The sequence below is a fragment of the Triticum urartu genome, chromosome 7 (assembly GCF_003073215.2).
Source record: "Triticum urartu cultivar G1812 chromosome 7, Tu2.1, whole genome shotgun sequence".
NCBI classification, from domain to species: domain Eukaryota; kingdom Viridiplantae; phylum Streptophyta; class Magnoliopsida; order Poales; family Poaceae; genus Triticum; species Triticum urartu.
This window is the reverse complement of record NC_053028.1, coordinates 144,609,376-144,628,427: the sequence shown is the minus strand read 5'-3', so window position 1 is coordinate 144,628,427 and position 19,052 is coordinate 144,609,376. Positions and strand designations below refer to the sequence as shown.

Genomic DNA, 19,052 nt, shown 5'->3' with positions numbered 1-19,052 from the left:
GATCAAAATCCGGCACCCAGGCTTTTGCCCGGATTAAAGCATTGATTGCACCGGTTCGAGCAGCAGATTTCTTCAGCTCTTCAACCCGGGCAGGAAGCACTGACAGTTTCATCAGAGTATCTTGAATCAAATGGGCGCCGGTTTGTTATGAGATGCGGTGCAGATGATCCGCTGGGCACCAGTGTACAATTGTTCAACTAAGGTATAGGCGGCTTTCAGTTTCCTCCGCACATCTGACCCCAAGTGACCAATGCGTGTCCCTGAAATACCATAAAGGGTTAATAAACCGGCGACCCTGTAAAGAAGGCAGAACCAATTCAGAAGGCAAGATGGCTTACCAAAGATAGCAGTGGTCATGGCATGAACGTGCCGCTTTATGCTGGTCAGTTCATCTGTCACTGGTTTTAATGCAGCCTCGGCATCCTCTGCTCGTTTGGTCAAAGCGGACTTTTCAGTGGCCCAATCCGCCCGTTTCTTCTTGAAGTTCTCCTTAAGTTGTTCCATGGCGCTTAAGGCACTGGCCAATTCCTCTTTTGCTTTGGAGGTTTCAGCTTGTTGGGTTTTCAGTTTTCTTGAAGATCGATGACTTGGTTTTCTTTCGCCTTCAGCTCCGCCTGCAGGCATACAGATATATGTTTCAACAAATCGGTAGAAGGATTCAAGTGCCAACCACATAACAAGTTATGTGCTTAACACTTGGGGGCTAATGCATATTCGATCTTCATCTTTCAATGGTTTACAAAGTCCCAAGCTCAATACAAGTATTCAACTTGGCACTTGGGGGCTAATGCATATTCGATCTTCATCTTTCAATTGTTTACAAAGTCCCAAGCTCAATACAAGTATTCAACTTGGCACTTGGGGGCTAATGGCTATTTGATATATGTATTCTGATGCGGCAGTTTCAATTACTTAAAGTACCGGTTTAACTACGCTAAGTTGAACCGGCCCTTGGGGACTACATCAGCAAATTTCAAAGCATCAAGATTCATATTATTAAGTCCCGGTTTGAAAGAATATTTCAAATCGGCCCTTAGGGGCTAGGAGAGTCAAGCAAGAATGAAAGCATACAAGCAGGAAGGAGCATATGGAAGTTACCTCATATTTATCCTTCATCATATTAACCAGACCGACTTCATAGTCACGGCTGGTATACAGCCGGTTCAGATAGCCGGAATGGATATCTCGGGCGTTCAGAGCAGCGTAAGCCGTCAGATCAGCATTCCACTTGCCTTTGCCAAAAGCAGCTAATTCCTCCTTGGCAGAATGTTTGGATAAAGCGACAGGGTTGCTTGGCTCAGTATGGCCAGTGCCAGTAATGACAACTTCATCATCATTCGTACCGCCGGTTTGCACTGGAGCTGTTGGCTTGTCAGTAGGTTTTGCAGACCGGTGGAGCTTTCAACCCGGAGGGAACCTGTGGGCTGATGGATAGGACCTGAGGTATCAGTAGGTCTTTCCTCAGCAGTAAGATCATCATCTGGCTGCGGTGGATCATTGGGAATATCCTCAGGAATAGCCGCTTCAAGATTGGGTGTTGTGCCTGGTTCAAGAATGACATCTTCTTCGGCCGCTTTATCCAGGCGGGCCTTCTTGCTCGGCCTAGGTTTGGCCCTGAGAAAATAACAAAATTAAATACAGCATATGTTCTAAGGCAATATACTGCAAACATCACAATAAATATAGCTTACCCAAGCACCGTTTTGAGCGGTGGGAGCTGAGTAGCCGACGACTCGCCAGAAGATGAGTGGGAAATAACCTGATAATCGGAGTCAGACGGATTAAGAGGTTGACGAAAGCAGCCCGCTTTAGGACAAGCACTGACAAGCGAATTAGAGACCTCGGAATGACGTTTCCGAACCGGACTGTTCGGTAAACCGGCAGAGGTAACTACCTGGCCGCTGTGCCGGGTGGTGCGGCGAGCTTCGTGTTGTTGAGTCTTCATAAGAAGTTTAGGATCCAAATAAGCAAGAGGATGAGAAAATTTAACTTTCCGGTTTGCCTGACGGATTTTTTGTGAAGGCAAAGTTTCTGAATCGGAAGAGAGAATAATTACCTCTGCAACATCCGCATGGCTGGCTTCGGCATCATCCTGACAAATATCATCATCAATAAGATGCATGAAAAATAAACCAAGTGAGTCAAGCTCTACCTCAAAGTCCGGATTATCCACCTCGTCATCAGGGGCCGGATTAGAAGATGCAGTGGTTCTTTTCCGGTGGGCAGTCTTCTTCACAGCTTTAGTTTTTGCCGGGTTGCTCTTTCCGGTTTATCTGTTTTCTCTGGTTTCTCCTGCGGCAGCTTTTTGCTCCAAAACGGATCATCACCCTGATTATGCAGACACTTAATTAGAACAATGGCCAGACATATCGATAACAGATTCAGCAAAGAGAAAAATCAAAGTCTTACAGCTGGCGGTTTGTTGGTGGCACAGAAGGGAAGCAGGCCGGTTCTAGCGCAGATGTGCTCCGGTTCATTCAGTATCTTACGCACAGCCTCCGTGATTTCTTCACCGGACAGCTGGAGTCTTGAATGTCGCAGTGGGTCATCCACACTATCAGTATATTCGCACATCAAACCGGAGCGCTGACTAAGGGGCAGTATGCTCCATGATATCCAACAGCGAGCAAGGTCAACCCCTGTTAAACCGTTGGCCATAAAGGCTCTGAGCTTTGACAGCTGGGGAGCATATTTGCTTCTCTCCTGGGCAGTCAATCGTTGAGGAAAAGGATGGGTATTGCTGAGCCGCTCCGGACGAAAGCCAGGCAAGGGATTCTCACCAGCAGGGGAGGTGTCTTTGCAGTAGAACCATGTCTGATTCCACTCCTTGGGGTGACTGTGCAGCTTGGCGTGAGGGTATGTGACCTCTTTCCTTTTTTGAATCGCCATGCCACCCAACTCCGTATTAGAGCCATCAGTAAACTCAGTACGGCGGTTTAGATGGAAAAGATCTCTGAATAATTCCACTGTGGGCTCCTCTTGAAAGAACACCTCACAGAGCACTTGGAAGTGGCACATATTTGTAACAGAGTTGGGGCCAGTGTCTTGCGGATGGAGTTGGAAATCAGCTAGAACATCCCGGTAAAATTTAGAACCGGGCGGTTTAAAACCCCGGGCTAAGTGGTCTACGAGACAACAACCTCTCCTTCTCGAGTGTGGGGGGGAATTCTTTGCCAGGAGCCTCCAATGGATGGTGTCTTTGCTGCCCAAGGCGCCAATCAGGACTAAATCGTCCAGTTGATCCTCTGTGACGCGAGAAGGGACCCAGTTGCACTCATACACTTGCTTGGCCATGATGAAATCTACAAGGTACATTGATATGTGCAACGTTAAACCGGAAGCAGATCTATCTAAACCGGAGTTTTATGAAGCAACAACATATGGCGGTTCAACAAGGGGACTAATGGCATATACCGGTTTGGAAAATTTTCTATCAGGTTAAACCGCCTGATCTAAACATTGAAGCAATTGAGATTGCGGATGGTTAAGTATGCAGAAACAGGTTTCACAAGGTCTTGTTACGGCGTTGGATCTGAAGCAAGTTCAGAAAATAAGAAAAATAGTCGAAGATCAAAGCAGAACAGTATTGAATCAATGGCAGAAGTATATGTGAGATCTATGGTTTTGGGCAGGAAACTACGGCGGATACTGAAAGTTACCGCTACACAAAGCAAGGGTTCACATGTGCATCCAGGAGCTAGTACATGAGTATGAACAAGTGATGAACACCGCAAGAACACGAAGCCCTAGATCAGATCTATGTTGAGAAGAACCAGAAGACCTACCAGAGCTGAGGAAAACGCGGAAGGTCGCCGCGGCTTTCTGGCGCGTTCAAGTTGATGCAGCGGCCAAGGGTGATGCAGAAGACGACGGCGGCGGCGGAGCTCTGAGACTGGCGACGCGAGGAAGACGAAGAGGAAGGGCACGAAGGGAAGAAAAGAAATGACCCTTCGGGCCTATTTATAAGGCAAAGGACATGTGTCAGGCGCGGGAATCAAGGGACCGCAGATTTTGGAAGTAGGAGCGTCACCTCGGTCATTGCGAATCTATTAAACAAGAAGATATCATGGATGTTTTCTTTATGACAGATGATGTCACGCCGGTTTACAGCAAACAGAGAAGATGACATCACAGGCGGTTCAACAACTACAAGAAGATGTTGAAGACGAAGATTTTTGCTAAGGATTGACATGAACCTGTTCAAATCAATCTGGGGCCTAATGTTGGGGATATTACTACTGGGCATAAACCGGCCTACCTGGGCCGGATTAACTTCATCAGTAGTTCAAAGGTGTTAAAGCCCAAAGAGGCAGATAAAGGCCCAGGGCCCGTAGTCGGTTTACAACCTGTAGCCGTATACCGGCTTTGTGCATATACTTGTACTATAAGTTAGGACAAGGAGAGACCAACCCGGATACGAGTATGAACCGGTGTTGGGACTCTCTGAACCGGCAGGCGTCACCCGTGTATATAAGGGGACGACCCGGGCGGTTCAAGGGGAGACACAACTCGAGACATAGGCGAAGCTTGTTTGCTCCCTAGTCATCGAAACCCCATCAATTCCATCACAACTAGACGTAGGCTTTTACCTTCCGAAGGGGCCGAACTAGTATAACTCTCTTGCGTCCTTGTGTCCGCTTTAACCCCTTCAAGCTAACCTGTCGGGATGGCTCCACGACTAAGTCCTTTCTCTAGGACATCTGCCGTGACAAAACCACGACAGATGGTCCATCTTGATTCTCCTTGAATGGCTTCTTCCGCTGACCGGGCATGGGATTGCTGAATCCGGCGTTGACCGCTGTGTTGCTTGATCTTTTATTGTCATTGCGACTTTTGCCGTTGTCGTCTCGGATTTCGGAGGTGCCCTGGTTGCTGGCGTTATTGCTTCTACGAGCGAGCCAGCTGTCTTCTCCCACGCAAAAGCGGGTCATCAGAGCAGTGAGGGATGTCATGGATTTAGGTCCTTCTTGCAACACTACTAGGAAAAGGGCTATAGATGAAATTGACCCTAATGGCGCGCCAGAGAAGTGGCGCGACACTACTATATACTAATGGCGCACCATGTGGTGATGCGCCATTAGTGTGGAAGACCACTAATGGCGCACCAGGCACAAGGTGCGCCACAAGTAACTATTTTTTCATTTTTCAAACATACTAATGGCGCATCCGGGCAAAGTGCGCCATTAGTAGTTCTAACTAGTAATGGCGCACCAGCCATAGAGTACGCCACTACTGTATTTTTTTATTCTGTTTTTTTGCAAAACTACTAATGGCGCACCGTTGCAAAGTGTGCCATTACTAGTTTAAACTAGCAATGGCGCACTATGCCACGGTGCGCCATTAGTATAAATCTCGATTCCACCCGCACCCTCCCCCACCAGCTAGCTCTACCGTCGCCGACGAGCACCCCACCGCACCCCCGCTACCACCGCCGAAGAGCACCCCCCGCACCCTCCCCCGCTCTGGTCAAATTATGTATGCAAGAACAAACCTTTAAACAATTACTAACATTCATAACAAAAATTATTTATAACATCACCACAAATAAATCTTAACTTGGTTTACCCACTAAACTAGTTTCAATCATTCTATAAATCAGGCATAATAACTAACAAATATTTATCAAAATACAAATACACAATAATTATTTAAATGCATGGATTACTGTTTCATATTCATATTAATTTGTTAAAAAATAATAATAATAAAATATACTAATGGCGCACCGGCCTGGTGGTGCGCCATTGCTATCTAAAAAAAAGATTTCTAATGGCGCACCGGTGGTGGGTGCGCCATTGCTATCTAAAAAAAGATTTCTAATGGCGCACCGACGGGTGGTGCGCCATTAGTAAGCTTCCCCCCTATAGCTAAGTCCTCCCTCTCCCTTGCCAGATCCCATTCGTCCCTCTCTCCCTCGCCAGACCCACGACGCCGCCGCCCCGACCCCCGCCGGACTCCACCCCCGCCGCCCCCGTGCCCCCGTGCCGCCGCCACCGCCGCCCCCGCCGCCCCCGCGCCCCCGCGCCCCCACCCCCACCGGACTCCACCCACTACAAGAAACATGTTAATTCATGACAGTTTCCTGGTGACGTTCCCAAAATCCGTCACGGTCGATGACGGTTTTGTTTTATCCATCACGGAATCCGTCATCCATCGGCAGGATGCGAATATGCCCAGAAACCCAACGGAGCCCATAGTTTTTTTCCTGGACAGTATATTTTCAATTTTAATGAAAAAATGAAATCAAGACTTGATCCCAATACCTCTTGGGTTAAGATACTAGCGCGTGACATCTATGCTACCTGCAAGACTAATGGAGCACTTGGACGCTTTCTTTCTAATAACACATCTAGAGTAGAAGTTTTAGTAAAAGAAAAGTGTGCCATGGATCAGATCATGCACCTCTCACCAGTTGAATAGTTGAATACCAATTGATCAAGAAATCATGGTGTGACAGATTGCGAACATGAATCTTTGCCCTCGTACACAACAACTATATATATGTAATATGTGACTCCAAATTTTAATTCATGTTTACCAAAAGAGTATGAATATAATTTGTTAATTCATCTATATGGGGATCAACATAGTCTAACTTATATTCTAGAACTGCCATGGTCCGCCACGAGAAGCTTTGTTTTTAACAATGTCCAAACCGTGACGGACTGCTGCTGTTTTTTTAAGGAAATGGATGCCCCTGCCTATGTGGCGATCCTGTGTGAGGGAAAACTCAAGCTGTGATTGGTTGACCAAACCCTCCCACGGATCGCGGATCTGAACCATCTGCTCCTCTGAGATCCGACGGCTAGCAAACCTCCCCCTCTTTCTCATATGTTCTTCAACCCGGACTCAAACAACAGCCACCGCAGCACCCCACCTCCTTCCTTCCTCATCCTCTCATGGCGCCAACCCGCTGTACCCACCTCCTCCACTCCTGGATCCTCTCCGTTATCCACACATCCTCCCATTTCGACGACTGCCCTGAACGCCCAGCTACCCCTCAACCGGCGCCTTCCTGCACTCCCATTGCGCCGCCGTAGTGTCCTCTCCTTTGGCCGGATCCCGCCGAGATCTGCGAGTCCACGGCAACTATTGGCGGATCACGGCGCCGCCATGGGCGTCCTCCCTCCCTCCACGTTTACTGCAACCACCACCATCCCCTTCCCTCACCTCTAGGCTCCCCTGCCCCTTTCTCTCCCCACGGGCCTGATCTAGTCCCTGCAACGTCGGTCTGGTCGATGCAGGTCGCTGCAGGGAGCGAGCGACCCCTTCGTTGGTGTGCTGAACTGCGGGGATGCACCGTCCTGGGACGCTGCAGTCCTTCGTCGCCATGAGCCCCGGATCCGTCGCCTAACGCAGTCGGATTCTCCGTCGACCACAAAAAAACAGGATTATCCATCGACCCCGACAGGCTTTGAGTCGCTCGCCCCATCAGGTTCCCCTTCCTCTCTACTTTCAATTTTTTTGAGGTTGTCCTCAGGTTTGTCGATGTGCAGGCAATGTCGAGCACGGGTTGAGGCAAGATATTGGTGGATAAGGTTCTATCTCTGATGATGTCAGCGGTGTTGGCCGGATCTGCGTCCAGAAATCCACGGAGTGACCACGCCCTTGACAGAATTAGCATACGGTGTTTGTATTTTTAGTTTCTTGTGTTTTGCTGGTCCTTGACAAATGTATTGTCCGGAAATATCTGTACTTTTAAGTTTTTCTTTTTTCATGTAATTATGTGTGTTGTGTGTATGTATGTATTGCTTTTATTTAATGATATGAGCATATATCTTTTGGAAATTTTATACTGGTTTAGATTTGCGTTTTTTAGTGGTGGCTCAGAGTTTGCGTGGATGAGGAGAAATGAGATGGGTTAATTCCTCAGATCAAAACTAGTGGGCCTTGGATGGACATAAAATTTAACGAGCCAAAATTCTTGTTGGACCGATTACTTCATGGGCCGCCACGTCACATCCATGTCAGCTTTTGATGTGGCACACAAGTTAATTCCGTTATCAGCATGTCTGTTAAGTGCCATCCATGACGGTCAAGAATTCTTCATGCAGTGTGTGGTGGTCAAATTATGACGTGATATACATGACAGATTTTTAATCCGTCATGCATTGCCTACCATGATGGTTTTGCATATGTCTGTGACGGATTCAAACTGTCATGTATTAACAAAATTCTTGTAGTGACCCCCGCCGCCCCGCGCCCCCACCCCCGCCAGACTCCACCCCCGACGCCCCCGCCGCCCCCGCGCCCCCACCCCCGCCGCCCCGACCCTCAACGTCTTCGCCTTCCTCCTCGCCGTCGGCGCTGAGTAACGACGCAGCACCGTACGCCCCCGACCCTCCTCCTCCCCTTCCCCCTCCTACTCCTCCCCTTGCCCCCCGCCTGCGCCGGGGCTGATGGACCCGTCTCTGTCTCGCAGGGCAAGGTCTCCGGCGCCTCTACGACACCGACGCCTCACCGTCGATCCGCGTCACCTCGTCAAGCCCGGCCCCGCACAAGCTCGCCATCGTCTTCCTCTCGGTGAGCTGCACCGGTTCCCCTTTCCCCCCCTTTCTGTTAACTGAACATTGTCAGGTTTAGGTTCTGTTAACTGAAAAAGTTTAGATTTAGAAACATTGTTGGACTGATAGGAAGTTTGTTGAACAAAGCAATCTACACCTGTAATTTCTACTGTTATGCCTTTGTTACTCCAGTCAAAATTTCAGTCAAAATTTTCCTGTCAAAATTCTCAGTCAAGCACAACTGATCATGTAACTTGAGACCTTGCCCTGCGGCATTATAATGTTTGATGCCTGCATCAACACTTCTCTGTACTGCATGCGGTTGTTACAGTTGATGGTCAAAAGTAAGGGTTAGCTTTAACATGATTCGCTAGTGCTTTCATCACAGAACACATTCTTTGAAAAGGGGATATTCTGAAGTCGATGCTTTTCTCGGGATGGGAATAATAGTCTGAAATACACCTGATGGAAACCTTTGTTGATTGTGATCTCTGGACATGTTTAATGTCTATGCTGTTGTGCGGCTGTTATGTGTGTCTATGTCGGTGAGTTTGTGTTATGCACTTCTGCGTTTGACAAGTAATGACTTGCAAAGATGATGATCATCTTGCTAGTTTGCTGGGTTTTGTCTCCGACCATTGTGTCGTGATGAATTTGCAGGTAGCCCGAGAGGCCCTTGAGTTTGCCGGAATGTTGATTAACTTCCGTTCCGGCAAATTCGGGTACTCCATATGTCCTATTTTCAGCAAAGGTCATGCTGAAATTTTCCGTGAATTTTAGCATGACTTTGCTAAAATAGGACATATGGGGTACTTGCGCCTAATGCATGGGCCGGGGTATCTCAGTACTTAATTAAGTAGGATCAACTGCCCCTTGTTGCATTAAACCATAGGTTTTAGGGTGCCTCAGTGTCGATAAGAACCTAAATGATGAAAGCTTAGGCTTTTAGGGTGCCTCCGCGTCGACAAACCCTAAATGATAAAACATTGGCTTTTAGGGTGCCTCGGTGTCGATAAGAACCTAAATGATGAAAGCTTAGGCTTATAGGGTGCCTCGGCGTCGACAAACCCTAAATGATAAAAGCTTAGCTTTTAGGATGCCTCGGTGTCGACAAACCCTAAATGATGTAGTTTTGAATTATGAACATAGGATATTAAACGATGATCGGCGCTTCAGCATTAAGCTCGAGGAGACCTTCGAAGTTGAAACGGTACACAACGACGACAAGTGTTATTTTCATAATTAAGCATGACTTCAACTATTTCAACGTGTAATTTTCATCTTTTACAATTCGAGTATAGCTTATCCCATGCCATGCAAGACGCTATGTCTTGGAGAGGATGGATTTCGAAGACCATGAAATTTCTGAAACAAAGAAAATTCACCTAAGGACACATCACGATGTGGACTTTGAAGTAAATCTATATAATTCTGAGAGCGTAACCCATTTTGGTTGCAAAAATTGGGAAGCATTTTGCAAGATGTATGGTTTTGATGAGGGTATGCTTATCACCATGGATCTTGGTAATCCTGACATCAACCAAGACAATATGGACATTTGGGTCCTTGTTGATACGCCTCCAGTTCTACCGCTATGTGAGTTTCTCAAACATAGTTATTAGCTAATTTATATTGTTTATTTCAAAATAGTTGACAGCTTATTTCCATTGACAGCTTATTTTTATTGTTCAAAGAATGTGCGGGAGATGGTAGACAAAACCCACTACACCGATGGCTCCAAATTAACAACTTACAAGGAGAAAAATCATCTGGTCGGATTTTGTACTGACATTGAGAATTACAATATCCACAATCAAACTCCTCAACATTATGGTAAATACGTGCCACTAGTGCATGTGTTCAACTACGGTAACTACCATGGAGATACCCTGGTAAGATTTTTACTATTACGACATCCGTGCATCTTTTGCATACTTCTAAAACTAGTACATCATTGCTAACTATGAAGTTATTACTATGTTTTTCAACAGATAATCCCAGAGAATTGTGTGCCTCATATGATGTATCAGAAAGGTAGTCTTAATGTTTTGAACATACAGCCAGGTCGTCCTACGAATCTCAACTGTCCATACGAGATTTCTAAAAGAAGTGGAGACATGAAAATCAAAGGATGGAAAAAATGTATGGACAGTCGTAAGGAGGTTCTTGGAAGCAAAAGGAAGCGAAGCGCAAGAATTGGAGACAGGATGTTCTCCATTCTCCATAATGGAGAGTCAGGGTCTATATTGTTTTATGCTATTTTAGCTTAAATAGGGTATTTAGGTCCTGCCTAATACTGATGATCATGTGCTAAGAACAATTAAGTAGGGTTGGTTCGATGACTATCAAGATGATGATCGTATGACTTGTTATTAATAACGAGTAGAAGTTGTATGATGATGATTAGTAGGACTTGTTAGGATTAGTATTACTTCCGACAAACTCGCTACTCGCGGTCTCGAGACTTGTAATGTTCTATCTTTGTTCGGTCTTTTGAATTCGGAGACTAATATGATGAATTGTATTCGGAGACTAATCTTCTATTGTATTCGATGAATCTGCTCTTGCTGTGGGGTGCTGTCTATATTCTGTCCAATAATATATTTTGTAACCTGTGCAAAATTCAGAAAAGTAAAAAAACCTAATATTCATACTAATGGCGCATCACCCCAAGTGCGCCATTAGTATGCCAGATACTAATGGCGCATGGTGTCTATACTAATGGCGCACTGCGTGGTGCGCCATTAGTAAGATATACTAGTGGCGTGATACTAATGGCGCACCAGTAGTGCGCCATTAGTAGGCAAAACTGGTGCGCCATTAGTAGCCGAATGTAATTCTTGCAAATGCGTCCATTCCTATTTTTCTTGGACCGAGCTCATTTTTGTGAGTCTGAGAAAATACCCTTTGCCCAAGTCCCTTCTCTAACCTTTTTCTTTTATTCCCTTTCTCTCTTTCCTTTTTTTACTTTCTGTTACGAGAGAAAGAGAGTAGAGGCCCCAGTCCAGACCAGCTGGGCCTCCCAACGCCCCACTCCCACTAAGCACATCCATCTCTGCGGCCCAAGGCCTCCCTAAGGCCCAGAAAGCTCCCCCCGTAACCCTAGCGTCGACCGACCTCGCCCTCTCTCTCCCCTGCTCGTTCCCACCGCCGCCAGAGGCACGCTTCGCACCAGGGGCCTCAATCCCATCTCTCCCTCGCAGCCACTCCCTTCCCCCGATCCACTTCTCTCGCTCGCACGCACAGCTCGAGCCCTCACCCTCTCCCCTCGCATGCGAGCTCGACCTCGAGCAGCCGGCCGCTCCGTTCCTTTGCTCCGCCTCCCCTGTGTTGTGCCAAGGACATCGCCGGTAATGGCGTTGCTGCCGTCGTCACGCGCGTGCAGTGCTCGAGCGCCGCGCCCTTCTTCCTTACCTTCCCGCGCCGGAGCAAGCCACCACCGCCTGCCTTCCCCAGTCGTGCACCCCTGCTCCCTTCTCCTCCTCGCTGTGGTTCCCCGATGCCTAGACACCGCCGGCTTCTCCTCTGCATGAGAAGCCCCAGCAGCCGCGCATGGCCGCGCCTCCCATGGAGCTCCGCCATGGGAACTCCTTCCTGCCTGATCGTTGCGTACCCTTGCGCCTCGACCGGATCCCCTCCTGCCTGCCTCCTTGACCTCCAGGCCCCGTCGCGCCCTTCTCCATGCGGAGACCACCACCGGCGCCCCAAGTGCCCAGCGCCTGCCTCTGCCAGGGCCTTCCTCCTCCCGTGCCTGCAGTGACGCTGCCCTGCTGTAGCTGCTCTTCCTGCGCCTCCTTCCATGCCGAGCCCCGTGTCGTGGCTCTTCTCCGGCAACTAGCGCCCCTCCATGGACGACCACGACCGCTCGTGCACGCCTCTGGATTCGTCCAAGCCCGACAATACTTTTGCACAACTACGCTGCAGAGACTATGAACGACAAGTTCACACGAGGAGCCCGAACGACTACTTCCACGATGATGCGAGTACAAGTACCCTCAACGTGTTTTTCGCCAAGTACCACGACGACAAGTACCCCTTCGGAATGCCAAGGTGGATCTCTACCATTGACGATCAATAAGACCATCGAGTGAACGACTACCTCCATGACGATATGAGAACAACAACCGTTGACATGCGTTTTGCCAAGTACCACTATACGTCGCCCCGAAAACGTTGGATTCGTCGAGTACCTCTCCAAAACACGAACGTGTACCACTACCGTCGCGAGTACCTCTACCATCGTCATGTACGACTACTTCCACTACCGCCCATCGCGAGAACGCCTACTTCCCGCTATGAACTTGATCCATTCCAGAAAAGTCCAGCCTCGAAGGTATAACCCCGAGACGACGCCCGTGAACGAATGAATGCATGTTGATGAGATGCCCCCTTTGTCTGCACCATGTCCGTATTGTCACTCGTTTCCATGCCACTAACCCATGGGAACCCGGTATCGGGAGCACCCCACCATCTTTTGCACGCATCCGCACATTTCCCCTTTGAATCGTATCTCAATTAAGTATCGCGGAACCCGGAACGTTGTCCATGGCACCGTTACCGTTATCGTTGCCGTGGCACCCCTTTTCGTTTCCGCCACGATGACAAAATGCTTCATAATGCTCTTGATAACTTTTAATAAACATTGCATAAACTTGTTCATGTCATCTGCCATCATGTTAACAACTTTAAGATGTTTAAAATTGTAGCTTGCTCTAAATTGCTAAATGCATATGGGGATTTAGCTGATTCGTGTTTGTTATATCTGGCTCCATTTAAATTGTTAGATTGTGTAGTTACTTTTGCTCCACTTCTTGCCATGTTAACCAACATTTAATATTATTGAGTACCTAAACAAGAGAGAACTAAATCATATTGATGTGGTGCTTCGTCAATATGCAACTCGTTGCATATTGAGCTCCACTTAATTTGTAGAATTGTTTGTTGCATACTGCCATGCCTCATTAAACCGGGCATGCATCATACTTGGTTGTGCATCATGCCATGCTTATGTGGTGGTTGTTTACTATGTTGTTTGCTTCTTTCCGGTGTTGCTTCTTCGGGTTGGTTCCGATAACGTCGTGTTGTGAGGATTCGTTCGACTACGTCCGTTTGTCTTCTTCATGGACTCGTTCTTCTTCCTTGCGGGATTTCAGGCAAGATGACCATACCCTCGAAATCACTTCTATCTTTGCTTGCTAGTTGCTCGCTCTTTTGCTATGCCTATGCTGCGATACCTACCACTTGCTTATCATGCCTCCCATATTGTTAAGCCAAGCCTCTAACCCACCTTGTCCTAGCAAACCGTTGATTGGCTATGTTACCGCTTTGCTCAGCCCCTCTTATGGCGTTGCTAGTTGCAGGTGAAGTTTGGAGGCCGTTCCTTGTTGGAACATCTTTTATTTACTTGTTGGGATATCATTATATTGCTATGTTATCTTAATGCATCTATATACTTGGTAAAGGGTGGAAGGCTCGGCCTTATGCCTGGTGTTTTGTTCCACTCTTGCCGCCCTAGTTTCCGTCATATCGGTGTTATGTTTCCGGATTTTGCGTTCCTTACACGGTTGGGCTATTATGGGAACCCCTTGACAGTTCGCCTTAAGTAAAGCTCTTCCAGCAATGCCCAACATTGGTTTTACCATTTGCCACCTAGGCTTTTTTCCCTTGGGAGTCGCGCTCCTGCGGGTCATCATTATTTTACCCCCCCGGGCCAGTGATCCTCTGAGTGTTGGTCCAACTTGTCAGCCGCCGGTGGCCACCAGGGGCAACTCTGGGCTGGCCTACCGGAAGTTTGGACGATCCGGTGTGCCCTGAGAAAGAGATATGTGCAGCTCCTATCGGGATTTGTCGGCACAATCGGGCGGTGTTGCTGGTTTAGTTTTACCCTGTCGAAATGTCTTGTTGTACCGGGATACCGAGTCTGATCGGAACGTCTCGGGTGGAGGTCTATTCCTTCGTTGACCGTGAGAGCTTGTCATGGGCTAAGTTGGGACACCCCTGCAGGGATTTGAACTTTCGAAAGCCGTGCCCGCGGTTATGGACAGATGGGAATTTGTTAATGTCCGGTTGTAGATAACTTGAACCTTAACTTAATTAAAATGAATCAACCGCGTGTGTAACCGTGATGGTCTCTTTCTGGCGGAGTCCGGGAAGTGAACACGGTTGTTGGAGTTATGCTTGACGTAGGTAGTCCAGGATCACTTCTTGATCATACTTTTATCGACCGTGCTTTGCCTTCTCTTCTCGCTCTCATTTGCGTATGTTAGCCACCATATATGCTAGTCGCTTGCTGCAGCTCCACCTCATACCTTTTACCTCACCCATAAGCTTAAATAGTCTTGATCGCGAGGGTGCGAGATTGCTGAGTCCCCGTGGCTCACAGATACTTCCAAAACCAGCTTGCAGGTGCCGATGAGACCGTACAGACGACGCAATCAAGCTCAGGAGGAGCTCGTTGAAGATCTTGTCCTTTGTGTTGTTTCCGTTCTAGTTGATCAGTAGTGGGGCCCAGTTGGGGTCGATCGGGGACCTTTGTCGCACTTGGGGTTCTTCTTTTATTTTGGTTCCGTAGTCGGACCATGAGTGTATTTGGTTGATGTAATGCTTTAATTCATGTAATTGTGTGAAGTGGAGATTGTAAGCCAACTATGTATCTCTTTCCTAATATATTACATGGGTTGTGTGAAGATTACCTCACTTGCGACATATGCCCTCAATGCGATTATGCCTCTAAGTCGTGCCTCGACACGTGGGAGATATAGTCGCATCAAGGGTGTTACAAGTTGGTAATCAGAGCCTTCCCCGACCTTAGGAGCCCCATTGCTTGATCGTTTTTAGTAGCCGTTGTTGAGTCTAGAAAAATGTTTTGAGTCATTTAGGAATTATATATCGGAGAGTTTAGGAATTCTTTTTTTTACTTCCCAGTCTCCTCATCGCTCTGGTAAGGCATCCTGACGTAGAGTTTTGACTCTTCTCTTCTCAAATTTCGCTAAAAAAAATTTTAGGATCACGCGGGTATCTTGGAATCGTTCCGATGGTTTTATGATGAGAACATTGTCTTGGTGCCTCCTGTCAGGGGTTTAGTGGAAGTGTCCCGGGGAGTTGAGCTCTGAGGTGTTGTCGTCATAATTTTATCGTTGCAGTTCTGGTATACCTGAGTTTAGTACGCCGACATCGAAAATCTCTTTTATGCAGTTCGTTGGTGAGATAACCTCGACGCCACCCAGTACTGGGGCGGGAGTTCGGGAGTATTGCCATAACTTGTATAACGGATGCTTTTCGAAGGTTGAGGTAGATGATTTCCGAAGGTTTCTTGGTTATGTGTTGAAGGATGGATACAACTGGATGTAGGATTTGCTAGTTTGGGTGAGATATTATGCTTCCCCTGTATCCCCAACACCTGATTGCATAACCGGAAATTTCGGGAGTTTCATAAGTGGGAATTCAAGTAGCTCTTAGGATATCTTTCCAACAGATGTATGATATGAAATTGGGGTTCGACGTCTAGTGGTCCGCCTATTCACGGTCGGTTTTACAGTGGTCTCGTGGTGTCTTAAAGAGTCCTTGGCTATGCCGACTCGGGGACGCTTCGTATGTCATGTGCACTGCCTTGTACATGATGGTGCTGTACGATCGAGCCCGTGTAGGCCCCACCACGAAAACTTCGGACGAAATCTCTATCATATGTTTGTTCCGGCTTATTTTGCAAGCCAATCCTTTGTTTTGTTTTGAGTTGTGGTATTCGAGTTGCTTCAAAGTCAAAATGTTGATTCCATACCTTTTTCCAAATGGTGTTCTCATACTCCGATGTGAATACTAATCCTTCTTGACCATCAAGATTGTCTTGTCAATCATTTTCACTGGTGTGTTTCTTTTCAAGTGGATCCGATCATTTCAACTACCGCAAGATCATTTATCACTTCTTCTCAACGGTGTTTGTTTCATCCGTCTCCAAGTTGCCTTTGTTTTTTCCCACCCTCCCTCCCTTTGTTTTCTCCAAGGATTAAGATCTCTTAATCGAGTATCCTTCTTATTGATGTGAAGTCTCTCCATTCCTTTTTTCGTCAATATTCTTATCCGGTGATTCTCATGAAGATTCTAACGGAGTCTCAAGTTCTTCATTCTTTTTCTTCTCCGGTGTTGTCAATTCAAGCTTTCGGTGTTGATCATATTCTTTTCCGTATTTCATTGCATTCTCTTACCAGTGCACCTCTTAATAATTAATTTCTCACTATTCATTTGTTCCGGAGTGCTCAAGATATCTCAATGGGCTCGTCTTGTCATTCAAGATCCGTTCAACCTTTTTTGAGAAATGTTATATCATTCAAGCCTTTTAATTCAACCGGTGCAACCTCCTTTTTAAATCTTTCTACGGTGTTTCTTTTGAGTGGGCCCTAACCCACAGGTCTTTTCCCAGGATCTTACCTGACTCTTCTTATTTTCCTAGAGCTATCCTAAATTCATTTTAAATTTGACGTAAGAATGATTTATCATCAGTCAAATGCTTTTCTCCAAGATCTATCGAATTATTTTCATCGTTGGTTCAACCTCTTCGTTTTGATTCTTCCGGAGTGCCTAAACGATTCTTGATGGTGTTTCTCATCGTCATTCTCATATTTTGAAGACCGAAGAAGAGTTTCTCTTTAATCTTGCTCTATTCTCTTCAAGATTCATGGTGCTAGCTTGTTGCCATCCTCTCATAATTGTTTTCGATTGTGAGAATCTTTTCCACCCATCAGGAGAAATTCAAGAGTCTTCTCAGTTTGTTACCCGGAGTCCATCAAGTCAGGTTTATTCATTCTCAGTTTGCAGTTTTCATTCTCCGATCTTACCGGTGCTTCGTTCAAGTGATCTTTAATCGGCTCGTGATCTCTTCGTTCTCATGTATCTAAATTTCTCTCAAGCTTCTTCATTCATTTGCTTATTCTTCCCGTTGTTCCTTTATCTTTTCTTCATTCATCTTAATTCTTATGGTGGTTCTTTCAAGATCTCTCTTCCTTGTTCATCATATCAATTCATTTGTTGTTCCAATCCTACCGGTGGTTCGTTGAAAACCTTCTTAAATTTGCGCTATAGCTATCTTAATCTTTCTACGAGGATAAGTAGTATGCCAAATCTGTTGCTTGTCAGCAATTAAATTGTTGAAGGATACGCATAACATAATTCTTATTCTTGTTCCATCCAATGATTAATTCCTTATTCCGGAGGTTCATCAAAATTCTTGGTTTCAATTGTTTCATCTTTTCTTTTCCGGAGTTCCAAGCGCTCTCAATTTATTTCATCACAGAGGTTCATCTAAATAATTACAAGGTTTCACCTTGTGTTTGCAACTTCTCTTTCTTCTCGTTATCCTTTCGTTACCGGAGTTCTTCATGAAGATTCTACATGTTGGTTCATAAAGGATTTAATTCCGTCTAGAAGTTTTTCATTGAGATTCTTTTCTGAGGAGCTCATGCTTTCTTCATCCTGTAATCCGGAGTGCAATTCTTTCTACCGTATCATTTGAGGTGGTATTATGTCATTCTTGATAATTTGAGTTCATGTTTCATGATTCACTTGTTGTTAAGAATGAGGTATTTTAAATCCATCAATCTCATCATTGGAGTTACCTTGGGTTATATTTCACCTTAAGCTTTCCCTAAGGATTGTTGCTATTTACAGTGCTTACCAATGACCCAAGTTCTTCATTTATCCTCCCGGTGAAATAGGTTTTCTCGTCTCCTTGTTCTTATCAATCCAATTCTTTTTTCCTGTGAGTGGCAGGTTGTCACGTCATAATTTGAGATGTATTCCATAAGGCCATATCAATCTTATTATTTTCGTCGTTGGTTCTCCAACAACTCCGTTCAACCCTTCTCCTAAAAATTCCTTTTCAAGCTCTTTTGTAGCAGAAGTTGGCATTGTCTTCTATATTCGTTTGTCTCAATTATCTTTATTCTATTCTTTCTCCTGGAGGTCTACTGATGTTGCTCTTCGCAACCCATCATCTCGTTTGCCTAAGATCATGTTCTTTTCATGCCTATCCTTTTAACCGGAGTGTTGTGTCCTCTTTTCAAGTATCCTCTCATCTTGTCAAGTTCAATTCCTTCCATTTACAGGCGGAGTGCTGTCCAAATTATATCACTCTTATTCCTTCCCTATCTTGCTTAACCGGAATATTGTGCCCCTTTGTTCAAGTTCTTTTCACCTTATCAAGCCTTGCATCTCTTTTCAACCGGAGTGCTGCCCAAAGTTGTTCTTCCTTGTTCTTTTTTCCTCTTTTCTAACGGAGTGTTTTCAACTTCGTTCATCTCCGTTGTATTCTTCTTTCCAACTATTTAACCTCTCAAGGTTCATTGGTTTCACTCGTTTGGCAAGGAAGCAACTTAGTTTACCTATTCTCTTTCTCCTCCGTTTTTCCTCCGGTGCCATTCTAGATCTCGGGACGAGATCCTCTCGTAGTGGTGGAGTGTTGTGACGCCCCGAGACCGATGTGCTAGGTGTCCTCCAGTTATTCGCTGTTGTTGCCTTGTCATTTGCTTGCGTGTTGCATCTTGTCATGTCATCATG

General features: G+C 46.2%; 1 long non-coding RNA gene across 1 annotated transcript; it reads left to right on the top strand.

Annotated features, from left to right (window-relative positions):
* Positions 1-7,344: 7,344 nt before the first annotated feature.
* LOC125522987 lies at positions 7,345-7,791 on the top strand. The gene is made up of 2 exons (XR_007290075.1): positions 7,345-7,435; positions 7,497-7,791. It is a non-coding gene; the product is annotated as an uncharacterized LOC125522987 (long non-coding RNA).
* Positions 7,792-19,052: the final 11,261 nt, after the last annotated feature.